Raw genomic sequence first — 14,823 nt, forward strand, 5'->3', positions numbered from 1 at the left:
GCTATGTGACTAGCTATAGCTTATTGTAATAAAGAGACTTCCGTGCTTGTGAGACATTGCCTTTCCTATGTGTAACAATTACAGTGCAAATGATGACGGTGATGATGACAGGCAAAATCTAGTTGGTGCAACTCTACATTGCCTTCAGCCAATGTGATATTATACAAGTGTTGTGGTGCTCAGGACCTGCTTTTAGGATTCCCGTAGGCATCTGGTTAGCCGCTGTGAGAGTAGGATGTTGGAATCGATGGGCAATTGGCCTGATCTAGAAGGCTCTTCTGTTTTGTGTTCTTAATTAATTGCAGCAAAATCATGATTTCTGGAAGATGTATTCTATTCCACAGGGGTGGCGCATCCCATTTTACTGCTTGAGGTGAAATAGGAAGTGCCGTCCCTCCTTGCCGCCACTACCACCTCACCTGCTACGCTGCCTCTACCACCAGTTCTCTGTCGGCTGAAGAGGTGGTGGGGCAAGAGGAGATGCCACTTCGTGGTTGGACTGGGTCTGCTACTCCAACCCTGCCAGGGACATCGGTGTGTCAAATCAGATTTGTGAGCAAACGAAGCTACCACAGGCAGTCCATTGGTCCTGGTAGCTTAAAATAAGTGTTGTTAGCTCTGGGTCTTTGGTGCCAAGCCCTGGATCTTCTGCCCCTTTCACCCATACTTTAAAAAAAAATCCACACATTTTAATAACTTTGCTTACAGAGTAGTTGGGGACTTTGGTGGATTCCAGTTCCAGTGAGATTCCATACACCTTCTCTCTTAATTTTCCCAGAAGCATAGTATATATTTATGCAAACGTGTGTTATGGGTCTGTGTCCCAAGTCTTTTAAGTACCTACTAACACCCCTGAAACTTGGTATTGTGCACTGTGACAGGCAGCAGCTCTCCAATGTTCTGAAACAAAAAATAACCCTTTTGAGGTATATAATCAGAAATCCTAGCTCTCTGATCTTCACTGCAATGTGCATGCATACCCCATTAAACCTTTGATATGCATCCTTATTCAAAAAGAACCACAGTCATTGCACAAAACAGGTTGCACTTTGCCAAATCTGGAGTGAAGTCATTTTTAAATTATTTTGTACTATAATTTTTAAAGGTGTCTTCAATGGTTTAATTCATCACCTTTTATGTCAATTGGTATTGATTGCCTTGTTCAGTTAGGCATGTCCACAGTGTACTTCTTAGCTCGTTTTTAAATTAGACCACCCACATGCTATTACTTATTCCTTTGACCTCTTGCACCAGCACACAGGTGCTGAGACTGGGGGTGTCTATGATGTTTCACGGGCACTAAAGACCAGGTACACTGTCAGCATTTCAAAACACAACATTACCTGGCACAGTTGTTAGCGACCACGCTTTAAGACTTTCATTTCGATGTAAGCTCATTTCCAAAATCATTGTCTTTCTTAATGAGCCTGATCTTTCATAAAACACAAAGAATATCATCAAGTAACCGTGTTCAAAAGGTAAATGGTCCATGTTTGCTCATGCTGTCTTCTTTCATTATAATTTCTTTATAGTCCAAAGTGTGTTACCCTGTTTTAAAAAAATGAGCATTGCCACAGAGGAAATGAAGTGTCCAATTATCTTCCTTAGCGAACCGTGACTGCAGATTTCTGTGTCTTTGTCCCCTTTTGTCTGAAGAATAAGTATTTCCTCCACTGAGATTGCTGTAATCACGTATTTGGGTGGAATGAAATAAGATACCTGGTATCTTAGCAAGGAGGGGTCTTAGCTCAGTGGCAGAGCTTTGCAGACAGAAGGTCCATGGTTCAATTCTTTGTATGTCCTGATTTAGTTGGAAGAGACCTTTGTATGAAATCCTACAGAGCTGATGCCAATCAGCATAGACAGCATTGAGCACTCCTAGGTTATAATATTCAATATGATCCCACATCATATTTGGACCACTCCAGCTACAGAAACAAGTGCTTCTTCCACTAGCCACGCAGTACCCATTTCCAATGCTAGGTTGAGCCCTAGAAGAAAAAGAGCATTAATAAAAGTAATAAAAGAAATGGATGTGTGGGGAGCAACTTTGCTCACTTCTTAGCAGCCACAACCAGCTCCCTACATAACTTGAGCTTCTAAGGCAGAAGCTGTGACTTCCAGGCAGATTCAGCCCCAGCAACTCTCTGTTTAGAAATAAAGCAGCACTAAGGGAAAGCTAAATGGTATAAGCATGGCACATCCTGCAAGTACAGCAGCTAAAGCAGTCTCCTTCCTTGTTTAACAGCTGTCACTGCTCTGCTAAAGTGTGCTGGCTTTAATTCAACACATTTGAAACTTCTTTAGCTATAATGAAATCCCATTTCTAAAATGATGTCTGCACGGGAAGTTCCTTTACTCCTTGCCCAATGCTTTCATGCTACCAGAAATGTGGTGTCCCATAAGTGTAGTGGAATGTAAGGGTCTATATAGGAAGCTGCCTTATATTGAGTCAGACCACTGGTCAGTCCAACTCAGGGTTATGTAAACTAAATGGAAGCAAGTCTCCAGGATTTCAGACAGGGATCTCTCTCATCCCTACCTGGAGATGCTGGGGATTTGGGGATGGAAAACTGTTATGTACTAATCTTGGATCCTAGAACAATAGGCAAGTAGGATCCTAGAATGCAACAACTGATTGGCCTGAGGCTTGGGGGGTAATTCAATCACTGTTTTACAAGCTGCAATAAAGAGCATGAAATCACTACAGGACTCCGAGTATATTTCAGAAACCCAGGCCCTTCTGCATGCAAAGCAGATGCTCTGTCACTCAGCTATAGCCCTTCCCCAGAGGTGCATGGCTTGCATTCAAGTGGCCGCAAGTTCAGTCCCCATCACCTCCATTTAAAATGATTATAGGAAGCAGTACTGGGACAACTGGCCCAGGACCCAGCACCAATAGTTGGGCTTAGTATTAGGGGAGTGGACCACTGCTCAGTGGTACATACTTTGCATGTATATGCTCCCAGATTCAGAGCTCACTTAAATAATCTCAGGGCCAGGAAACACATCTGCATGAGTTTATTTATAGTAAGCCCTCAACTTACATGGGGGTTATGTTCCAGGAATCACACCTAAAGCCAAAATCGTGTATAGTCAGCACCCATTGGGTTCATTGACAGCCGGGATTGCCAAAGTAATTTCCCCCAGAACTCTACCCACTTTCTGTCCCCTTTTAATTTTTTAAATATTTATTTACACACGTGTAAAGCTGAATGGGAACAAGTTAAATGTGAGTACGATGCCGGCTTACTGTATAATGACCGCTCCCCGCTTAAAACGGGGGGCGCCCTTTGCGTGGACGCGTGCAGCCCCTAGATCTGGAGCGGCTCCAACAGCATAGGCTTGGCTTTGCCTTCCCTCAGGTGGGATACCTGGAGGTCTCCGCCTACCTCAGTCAGTTGTCCAATCCCACCTGGGGGAAGTGTTGCCAAGGAGACCAGGCCAGGTAGGGGAGGGATTACCTGCCCACACAATAGAGGGAGGATCTTACCTGGGAATCCTCACTTGGCTCCAGAGCTTCTCCCACCCTACCCACCCTCAGTTAATGTCTTATTTTGCAGGTTAACTTTTCTTCACAGGTATGCGGGCGCTGCTACGTTAAGGTCGCTGTTAAAGGGCCGGAAAGGAATTTCCCTGCATTGGCAGGTTTCGCCTTTCCTGTAGCAAAACGTCACAACTTTGGCGGTATCAGGCCTTGGGCAGAATCCTTTAGTCCATCTTCCTCTTTGCGGCAGTGATACCAGGGTTCCCCGTTAAAGGGGTTTCTGAAGGGAGGCTTTGACCGTACGCCGAAAAGTCGTCATTGCTCTCCCCTGCGGCGGCGGCGTAATGGGGACGGCTATCTCTGCTTGAACATATGTTCTCCAGAGCCGGCCCGTCCCCCCCCCACACTGGATAACCCTGATGCTCCCTAGGTCCCCGGCTGGGGACCGGGGAGGGAGAACGCCCAATGCCTGAGCCAAGGTCTACCCACATTTGAAATTTAATAAAGTTGTGGCCAATTTAATCCCATAGCACGTTGTCTTGAGTCGTTATTCCACATGACGGGGGGACCGCGCGGGATCTGGGGACTCCGCCTGTCCACGCAATAGTTTTATGCAACCCTTCATTAAATTTGATTCTAAGGTGGTTTACAACATTTAAATTGCTAAAAGTATAATCCACAGTGAAATCAGATTTTAAAACTACTTCAGATGCTGTGGTGAATAAAGAGCAGGTGCAATAATAAGGCAGGTATGGAGAACTGCCTTCAGCCCAAAGATTGCATTTTCCTATGGTCAACCTTTGACGTGGGGCACATGTCACTGGTGGGTGGGGCTCGAGGCAAAAGTGGGAGGCTGTATTTGACCCCCGGGTCTTAGGTTCCCCACTCCTGTGTTAAGGGGCTGCAAGACTCTTTTTGGGAGGTTTGAGGACCCTTGAACCAATGGACTTTCTTAGCCTTAGGTAGCCTTATACGTTCAGGAAATCAGTGCTTGCCTTGTTGCATGAACAGTTTTCAACCAAGTGAAATCTACCACCATCTGCCTTGTGAACTACTGGGGAGATTGCTGCAAGGGCATCATATTTCTGTGTCACATACGTAATAATAATAATAATAATAATAATAATAATAATAATAATAATAATATTTATACCCCGCCCATCTGGCTGGGTTTCCCCAGCCGCAGCCCCTGTCTGCTATAGTCTTCCTGCACCAGTAGATAATTACTTACTTGGAATTTCCAAAAACTACTATTACACCTACAAACCTCACAACAGCACCCTTGTGGTGCCAGCAAATACACATTGCGCAGATATTTGGGCTGCCAGATATACATCTTCTACTGCTCTTTATGTGGAACAATTTAGTCATCTTAGGACTCTGGCCCATGCAATTGGCTTGCCCATCTAATAAAAACAACTTACAGACACCCACTGTTTTCTACCCATAACCTAAGAATAAAGAGGCCTCTTTGCAGCAGCACGTTTGAATGTCATTGTAATGTCACCACTGTTAGCTGCATTTATGTATCTTTTTACAAGGATGTGCTTTGGGAGAAAATGCAGACAGCATCACTTATAATAGATGGCTCATTTGTAATTCTGCAAGCAATAAATCCAAAGTAATGTTATAATTTTGAATTCAGACAAGATTTCTGGACTGTGCCACACTACTAGAGCTGTGTGTTTTTTTTAACTACACATTTTTAATATTCAGAATTACATTTAAATAATAATGCTTCAGGTAAGAACCGCCTTAATAATTTGAACTCTCCCTCCACTCTTACTTTTTTTAAAGCACCGAAGGCATTGAAATTGAACTTGAAATTATAGAAGGGATAGCACCTTTATTCATTCCTGTAATTTCTGACATCTCAGTTTGAACATTGCCGTTCATACTACAATTCATGTGGGGAAGTCTAAATATATGATCCATTGATACTAATATTTTGCATTAAAGTCTTAGTATTTTATAACAAAATGTATAATTCCACTGTTGTTACAGTGATATCCTTTGTGCATAGTAAAGTGAAGTATCCAAAACCACTTTTGCATTACTAGAATTTAGTTTTGCAGTCAGTGCCTGGCGTGCTCTGGTCCATGGGGTCACGAAGAGTCGGACATGACTAAACGACTAAACAACAACAACAACAACATATGTGCCATTAAGTAGGATTGCCATATGTCTGGGAAAACGTGGACATGCCCTCTTTTGGGGGGGCCAATGTGCCCCCCAGGTGGATTTTTACATTTTAAAATGTACTTACGGGACTGCCTCTCCTGGTATGCATTGTGGAGGACCTTACGGTCCGCAAATAATAATATCTTGGAGGTCCCAGGCCCCAAGGAGGTTAAACTGGCCTCAACTAGGGCCAAGGCCTTTTCAGCTTTGGCCCCAGCCTGGTGGAACGCTCTATTGCAGGAGACCAGGGCCCTGCGGGACTTGAAATCCTTTTGCAGGGCCTGCAAGACAGAGCTGTTCTGCCTGGCCTTCAGTCCGGACCCAGTTTGACCCCCCCTCTATGGGACTCTGTACGTTACCTCTTTGCACCTTTTATAGGCTCATGTGGGACCAACATGGATAGCTGGCCCTGATATATACTTGAGGTTCCCAACCCCTATGGTTGTAATTTCATGGACAGGCATTAAAAGTTGATGTGCATTGCCATTCAAATGGTGTGTGAGAGCTGCATTTTGCTATCAGTTATGTGGAGCAGGGCTTACCTTCCATATTTTATTCACGTTGGCACCTCTGTAACACAGCATCTCAGTCCTCAGAGTTTTGGAGACCCTTAATGGAAGAGCTGTTTTGACTAAATGATGCAAGTTGGCTTTGTCTGAAAATTCTGCGCAGCAGAATCATTAAATGAACATGAGCATAGAAAGTTTACATCCTTTCACCAAGGCATCCTAGAATAAAACTACATTGAAGTGCTCAGCAGTTTAAGGAATTAGTATTTTAATTGCATTGTTTAACCAATTAACTCAGCCTCAGTGTTTAATAATGTATTATAGGAAATAGTAAGTGAGACTTGTGGGCATAGGGCGGTATATAAATTCAATAAATAATTATGATAATAAATCCAATAACTGGTATTTTTTTCTCCTTCTTTGCTGTATTATAGTATTCCATTTGTTCTAATTTACTTGCATACATGGATCTAGAGAGAAATCAGAGGCAATTATTACCAACAGATAATGCTAAAAAACTTAGTACTAAGAAATTCTAGAAATATATATATATATTTTTGGATGAAAAGGTTATGATGACATCATAACCAACTACTCATGATAGTCTGAGCTGTTAATGAAAATCCAAACCTAGCCATCCATACACCTATTCAGGATATTTATTTGTTTTTATAGCTGCATCTCTATTGTCTGGTGCTATTTCCGAAGATTAGTCCATCCAATCATCATAATCAGTCATCTATTTTCCTACAGCAAAAAGAAAATATTTCTTTTTTTTTATTGAAAATACTGTTTTATTGAACAAAAAGAAAATTATGTTTGCATTGGGAAACAGACAACAACAAAACCTTAGGAGATTTGCTTGGCATTGCAAATTAATAGTGGAAAAACAGAAGAATTATAATTAGAAAGGAAAATAACTTTCCTTTTTCATATACTTTGTGTGTTTGGGCGGGGGGAGTGTGTGTGTGTGTGTGTGTGTGTGTGTGTGTGTGTGTGTGTGTCCCCCTCACCAGCTTCTTAGAAAATAATGCAATTCAGGCTGAGGAGAATTACCGCCTAGCAGATTCTATTTATCTGTAGCTTAAAAAGCAGCTGCGTTTTTGTAAAAACCAATGAATGTGGCAGTCCTACTTAAAGGTAGAAGAAAAAGAACACCCCTTGTTTTGTAATAAGGGGATTTTCAATTTAAAAGCGAGAGAGGGCCTGTTGTGTGAAGTATGGTTATTACATTCATTGTATTCTATCTCACCCACCAGGAGGCTAATAATGAAGGAGTCAGTAAAGGAGGCCAGTGCCATGCGGGTTATCTCACAGTCCCAGATGATGGCTAAGTTGAAGAAGGCAGAATCGCTTTTGGATGACATTCAGGTCTGAATGATGATTTAGAGAAGAAAAGGCTATTCTTTCCAAGGTAAACAGTCCATTTCATCTGTCGGCTGTATATATTGGTCTAAAATATGTTTATATAGATATCTGTAAAATTTACTTTTATCACTTTCAGGTTTTTTTCTTTCCGTGTGACAGTGAGCTTTCAGCAATGTATTTCTGAGACAAAAGATGCACTACGGACTCAGCCACACCTAAAGGGAAGCTTTGAAAGAATTGCCAGGCTCACTTTTAATAATGAGATAAAAAATTGCCCACATGGAATCAGCAGAAAATGAACCAGTGGCAGGCCTGCTGCAAATAATTCCAGCAAGGGCCAAGAGACTAGTTTAAAAATGACTTCATGAGGTGAATATCCTTAGTTCTTACCTACGGTTTTGTAACCATGCAATCATTTTCTCTTTTAGGAGCCATGAATGAAAAGCGTATTTCAGCACAAGCGCATCTCCACGCTAAATGGCCCTCTGAACATTTGTCATTTGTGTTGAGTCCGTTGACAGACCAGCTATCCTTATTGCTGTTATTTATGACAACTAGTTTAATATATGTAAATAGGCACAAATAGCCGTCAAAAGGCTCCCAGAGTGGGAGACGTAATAAATGTGTGTGTCTGAAGCATCTATGTGAATGTGTGTCCGTGTCTTTGTTTGTCTCCTTGCTTCCTTGTGGCAATTTTGTCATCCTTCGTAGCTTACATTTTTCAAAGGGAGGTGCTTAGAGATGCACATTGTGGTTTCAATTCTTCCTAAAACAAGTTAAATATATGAACATATTTAACTTGGGTTCTGTAACTAAACTTTAATTTCCAATACATGTATGCTTAAGAGGACACAACTGGCATACATGGTGATATGTTAAGCATTACTCTCTGGGCCTCTCCAACAAATGAATAATCAGTTTTCAATGCAAACTAAGCTTGAGAATCAATCTATCACTGGGTTGTAGCCACTTTTGCTTTATTTTGCCCCATAAACAAACACATAATCAAAACAAGTTTTCTGAAATATCTAACCCCCAACCTTTTTGTCAGTGCTATTCATTTTCTTTTTTTCTTTTATCAGACATGCAGCCTTCCCTTTAAAAAAATGGAAAAATTGGAGTCTGGGCTTCCTCCCTGCTGAACGTCCTGTAGCTCTTTGCTTCCTCCTTTTCATTTCAGGCTGTCAGCCAACAAGGGAGTGCAGCTGAGACAAACAATTTCCTTCTTTCACAAATAAAGGCTGCCATGCAATGCAAAAAGCACTGAAAGAAAACTTTCAACCCAAGGCTGTGTTTCTTAAGAAGACTCCCAAGAATGAAAGGATTGATCTGGCCCCAAGCCAATTTTCTTACGTGAATTTTGTTTGGCTATGCAACAGCACAATAGTGGGGGGAGGAAAAACCCTCTCTACTCCTCTCCTTCCTACCTTGCCAAATAAGAAAAAAGAAAAAGTTTCATGACTCTGTTTCCCACATATCGGAGCCATGTGATATCACCATGCCAACCTAGCATTAATCTTCCCCAAAATGACTGTTTCAAAAGAAACAAGGCCGCAGCTTAACTTGCAACGCCCTGAAATTCAAAGCTGAATTAGGAACAGTGGGCATAATTAGGCCAAACTTTAACCATGTCCTGCTGATTTCGATGAAAAAGTTAATTATGTGCTTCTGTTTCCCCTATTTATAGCAAAGGGTTTAGAAGTACTTAACTTGGACTGGATTTGGCCCATTTTTCCTCTTATTTTCAAAAGACTGGTTGTCAAAAGAAGATAAGCAAGAAATTGTTTTAAAGCACAGGGACTCCTATCATCTGTAGTCTGACATAACTAGCCATGTGCAACAACCACTGGGCATAAGGCAGTTGCGTATCCCCATCATAAAAAAGACACATCCATCCAATTGACTGGGTTACAGATGAACATCACAATAAAGGTGCAGATGTATAGCTAGGTGGGCACTGCAATCCTCATAGAGTGAGCGAGCACAAGGAGGCTTATTTCCTGTTGGACTGAGTCAGCTACGAAAGGGAGAGATGATTAAGGCTGCTTGAGTTGTGTATGTCAACATACATGAAGCGGCATATAACATAATTGAACATGCTTGTTTTGTATTGATATTAGTATTACAGTATATTTTTATCCCAATATGATACTGTATTTGTTGCCATTGCCCCAGAACCTGAGAGATAAAAAGGGAAATGAGTAGCTATTTACATTTTAATATATGTCATTTAAAACTCACCTAAAACACACTGGAAGGTTTGGGAGTGCATTAATCTGGACCCAATTAGCGTCTTTTTGTCCCTCAAAAGTGCAACCTGAGATTAATGAATATAAACTAGAGTTTCATATACAGTTTTTAAATCATTTGCATGTTTTATGCATGATAATTTAATTTATTTATGCACCTCCTTTCATTTATGGGTTTCATTTATGCTAAGCATAGGGTGCTAGACAAGAATAGGTTTGATAGGCAGCCAGAGAATAGTAATAGGTAAATAAAATAGAGGAGGCTTTCAGTGGTAATCATTAGCTGCAAATTAAAATTAATCCTAACATCAGGTTTTTTGGGTTTTTTTGCTAAGGTTCACATTAGCTATTTTCTTTTATCATATTGATTTTAGCCTTGTGTGGCATATATCAGATATTATTTAGTTTATGAACAAATGTGGAAGCAAATTTATTTTCAAAAGGCTTTGAATTTGTGATAGGTTCTCTTATTGACAATTCAATGACCCTAGAGACTTGTGTTTCAATTTGGCCAATTAGTGGGAATATGAAGACTAGTAATTTCATTTATGTAATACTGTACTACATTAGTTCCAGGTCCTATGGATTCCTAGCTTGATTTGGAAATAACAGTACACGATCATTTCTTCACTGGCTGATAGAAATGTGACTGTGGGTAGGTGGTAGATTAAGTCTGGTTTGGGATATATTTAGGTCCAGAGAAAGGTTTGCCTTTCAGTTTGTGGCCTTGAGTTTTGCGGCACTGGTACTGACATCACCATATTACCAGCTCCCTGTTAATCTGAGATGCTTTCTGTCCCTATAGTGATGTTGTCTGTTCTCACCCCAACCCTGAAAGCAAATGGCAACATCAGGAAAATACAGTGGGGAAGGCTGAAAGGATTCTTAAAAGTTTCCAAGGCAATGTTCATAGTTCCCTTGTCTTTTGTACGTGTTCAAAGATGTCTGTTCCAGTGCTATTTTCTGTGGTGTCCTGTCTATTCAGTGGATTCAATGGCTGTGTGTTGTGACTGTCCCCCCAATCTGTTTAGCTAGCAACCTCTCTGAAGTCTAAATTGCTGTTAATTTGTGATGTAACCATTGTGGAGTGTGTGTTTTTTAATCATTGAAATGCAGTTTTAAAATGTTGAGCAATGTAGCATGAAATTCTCAGTTAGTTTGGAAATGGTTGTGAAATCATGTGAAGAAAATCAGTATTGCTTCTGATCAAGATAAATTCACTTTAGTGTTTTATGGCTTTTTATTCCTATGTGATAGTAATAAAGTCTCATGTAGGGATGGAAGCCATGAAATACATTGTGAAAAATCATCAACTAAGATGAGCCATCAGAATAGAATTGTAGTAGCAGAGCTGCTAACGATTATTGGAAAATGATGTAGTATGTTGTGTTGTTGACTTCCACGCTTGCACTGTTTCTTCATTGCTTCACCCTTAGAGTTTGAAGGATAAGGGAGCTAGTTTCTCACAAGATAATTCATCTTTTGAGCCAGCATCCAAGTCTTATCTTTTAATACATTTTTTAATTTTTTTGTTATTAAATACAACACTGTGCATGAAACACTGAATTATGTGAGCTATAAAATAAACAAAACAAATTAAATTCTATTGTTTTATGAGGAGGTCCAGGTTTCTTTACTCCCATACTCAGGAAATGATCCTCTAAACCAGAAGACAAGCTTTAGTCTCAATATTGTGCGCTGGCATGTTTTTTTCTCAAAGCGTGTGCTGTTCTTTTTCCTTTCCTGACACGAATTCTGGGAAACTTGCAGGCTGATCCAATAGGGCAGATGGGGAACTGCCCATCCAACCTCAGTCTGCCCATAGCCATCCCTCACCTGCCTGCCAGGGGTTGCCACTGGCTGTCAGCTTCCTTCCCCTTAATCTGTGTTCCCCTTGTAGAACTCTGTCCATAATAGGCTCTGATTCCACCTACTGTTGACCTCCCTGCCTTCTGCTCTGTTAGACCCAGTGTGCATGAGTCACCACTGTGGACTAGTATAGTTGTGGGACAGGGGAGCAGTGCCATGGGAAGCAGATGACAACAACATTCCTGTGCTGGTATACATGGTACTCCTTTACAAACATGATTGCAGTGATATGGTACCTCAGCCATGCCACCAGGGCTTCTACACAGCCAAGAGTCTGCCTGGATACACTCTATTTACTCAGCATCATCAGCCTTGTGTATATCATTTTCTTTTTTGTTGGTTATTCTGATCACGATGTATTTGGGGGACTATTAAGCAACGGTGTTACAGTGCTATCATTTATTTTATTTTAGCATCTATTATTTCTCTGTCTTTCCTCCCCACAAAGTTAAATTTAATAAAACTCACTTTTATCGTTTTCTATTCCTCTTAAAAACAACAAATCTGACTTTCTCTTTTATCTCCACATCTCTTTCCCTAGTTGACTGTTCTGATGATGCAGCCCCAACAAGAGAAATAAGGGTTTTCCACTGCATGGCACACACAATTTAGGATAAAGTTAAATGACATGCTGAATGCATGATTACAATTGCATGTCATGGAGAGGTCCTAATCTGCATCAGAACTGGGGCATGGGAGAGAAACTGCCGAGGACATAAATAACAGCTCCCTTCTTTTGGGGGGTGGGGAAGCTACAAATCAGGACAATGACATGGGAGAAAATAACACCACAGTCTCAACTCAGATAAGGGCTTCCTATGACTTCAGTCACATGTGTTGCCTAAGGTTTGTCCCTAGATTAATTTTAAAGTATCACTTGTTTGAATAAAACAATTCACAAGTTTAAAAGTAAACTGAACCACAGTTTGAGGTTGATCACTGTATGAATGACACCTTGTTTTACACATTTATTGGATGAGATTTGATGATAGCAAAGTACTCTGGGGGAGCCATGGTTGCAAAAGCCATAAAATTGTCTTAGGAGTATGATCATGAGTCCTTTAGAGTTGCAGCGTTGATTTGAGTCCTATGAAATGCAGTGGCATGGTTGAGATTCTTCATGTGTCATATTCCCCATGCCTGAGGAAGCACTGGCTGTTTCTCCTTAGAGACAGAAGCTCCTCCTGCAGTTTTTCCACTCCCATCCCACAATGGTGAATATTAAACAATGACTATCTTTTCCATGTCTGCAACTGCAGAGGGGCCCAGAGCTGTGGAAAGTTTTGGAGGAATGAAGATATTTCCATAAGAGTGGATTAGAAGATTTCATCCCTTTCTACTTACCTTTGTGAAAGTCGAATGTGGAGATTCTCAAGCTGTTTCTTTCTTAATTTAGGGCTACTGGGTCTCAATCAAAAGCTGAGAAGAATTGCTCCTGTTCAGTGGATTGGGTTTTATTTGCAGATGAATGGATGATCTACCACAAACTCAGTACCTAAGGATGCAGTCAAGAGTCTCATCTACTCAAACACTTTGCTGCTCATCTGTGAAGTAGCCTATGTCCATAACAACTAAAACATAATGTTCCTTTGCAACTAGTACACCAACTAATTTGCACTTGGACTTTGTGGCAGAAAATCTACATGTAACAACACCTGTCCCTTAACTAGTACATGGCATTTTTGTGTGTGTTAAATGATGGGCATGAATACACTAGGTGGACTGACCAGTATGCAGGTGGGGAAGGGCAGGGAAGGATGGGGAAATGTGAGAAATCACATACACTAATGTATTCTTCCGATTATTATTATTATTATTATTAAAAAAATCTATGCCACCTTTCATCCAAAGCTCACAGCATGGTTTACAACATAAAACCACAAAAATACATACCATAACAACACAATACGCCACACACCTCCTCACATCCCATCTCATCACTAAAAAGGATCTATCAAGCTGGTGAGGTTGAATTCTGACTGTATTTGCTGTGGAACAGTGTTTTCTGCTTTTATTGGGGAGATTAAGCTGAATGGTGGGAGATGCAGTTAACAACTTCACAGTAGTACAACGTTACAGTGGAATTCATTTCCACATCATGGGAGTGATGGGCACAAACTTAAAGGGGGTAAATTCATGGACAATAAGCTTATCTATCTATGGCTAGTAGTCATTATGGCTATAGACTATGTCCTGTATATGGCAGTATGCTGCTGAATACCAGGTCCTGGGGAGCACAAATGCTGCTGTATTCATGTCTTTCTTGTGGGTCTCCTATAATCTAGTTCACTGTGGGAAAGTAGATGCTGGACTAGATAGGTCTTTGGTCTGATATTATGTTTTTAGGACTCAGCACATCTTTGGATGAAATATTATTGAAAGAGGCTCAACTTTCAACACTCTGCTACAAGCGCAACATATGCATATGTATAAAAACACCAAAACCAGAAATAGCATGGCAATGCATACTAGTTGAATCAGTAGCACTGTTTCCCATGTCATGACGTAAAAAATGTTTGTTTCACATAATATCAACTCGACATCTTGGAGAATGACAAACATTTATGCCACTGGACTTGGTCTCACTCATACCTGAAAGTAACTTTTTTGCAAATGTTATGGAATAGCTGCATAAAAAAAATAAAAGTTTTGGAAAATGAATCCTGTATAATAATAAATCATTGGGTTTTTATTGACAAGCAGGATGATGTAACAAAACTTTGTGAAGTGCTGTAAATTTCTAAAAAAACAATTTTACATATACCCCCAAAGCACAAAAAAATTCTCAGTATGACAGAAGCTTCTGAAAATTACCTTGCTTATCGTGTCTAATAAATTTTGCCTGTTCACTACATAATAGAGTTGTGTGTTTTTGTTTTTGTTGTTTAAACTGGTCACATCCATAAAAGATCTGCTCATCACCAGTCAGAAAGTGAAGTTAAGGAATCCTAGCAAAGTCGGATTCTATTTTAAATAGGATTGCTTAATTTTCTAGCAAAACATTTCTTACCCTTCTAAAAATCAGATGGTTCTTAATTATTTAAGTGAATGAGTAATTATACAGAAATCCACTGTTGAGCTTTTGTATCTTAAATAGGTCTACCTATTAATTTGTAAAAAATTTCCTCAAGATGAATGTATTCTTTGTATGTTGAAGCCA

At 40.4% G+C, this 14,823-nt stretch overlaps 1 protein-coding gene across 2 annotated transcripts in view; it reads left to right on the forward strand.

Annotated features, from left to right (window-relative positions):
* LOC310743392 (uncharacterized protein) overlaps positions 1 to 14,324 on the forward strand; it is a 105,259-nt gene extending 90,935 nt beyond the window's left edge. The window contains exons 8-10 of one of the 2 annotated variants that reach the window (XR_014538989.1): positions 7,437 to 7,591; positions 7,682 to 7,914; positions 12,205 to 14,324. The gene's annotated coding sequence lies outside the window, so the exon portion shown is untranslated. Of the gene's footprint in view, positions 1 to 7,436; positions 7,592 to 7,681; positions 7,915 to 7,973; positions 8,195 to 12,204 lie in introns of those variants that run through there. The other variant, XM_083573606.1, reaches the window with a different exon arrangement.
* Positions 14,325 to 14,823: the final 499 nt, after the last annotated feature.

This window comes from Podarcis filfolensis, assembly GCF_964270895.1.
Source record: "Podarcis filfolensis genome assembly, chromosome: 10".
Taxonomy (NCBI): domain Eukaryota; kingdom Metazoa; phylum Chordata; class Lepidosauria; order Squamata; family Lacertidae; genus Podarcis; species Podarcis filfolensis.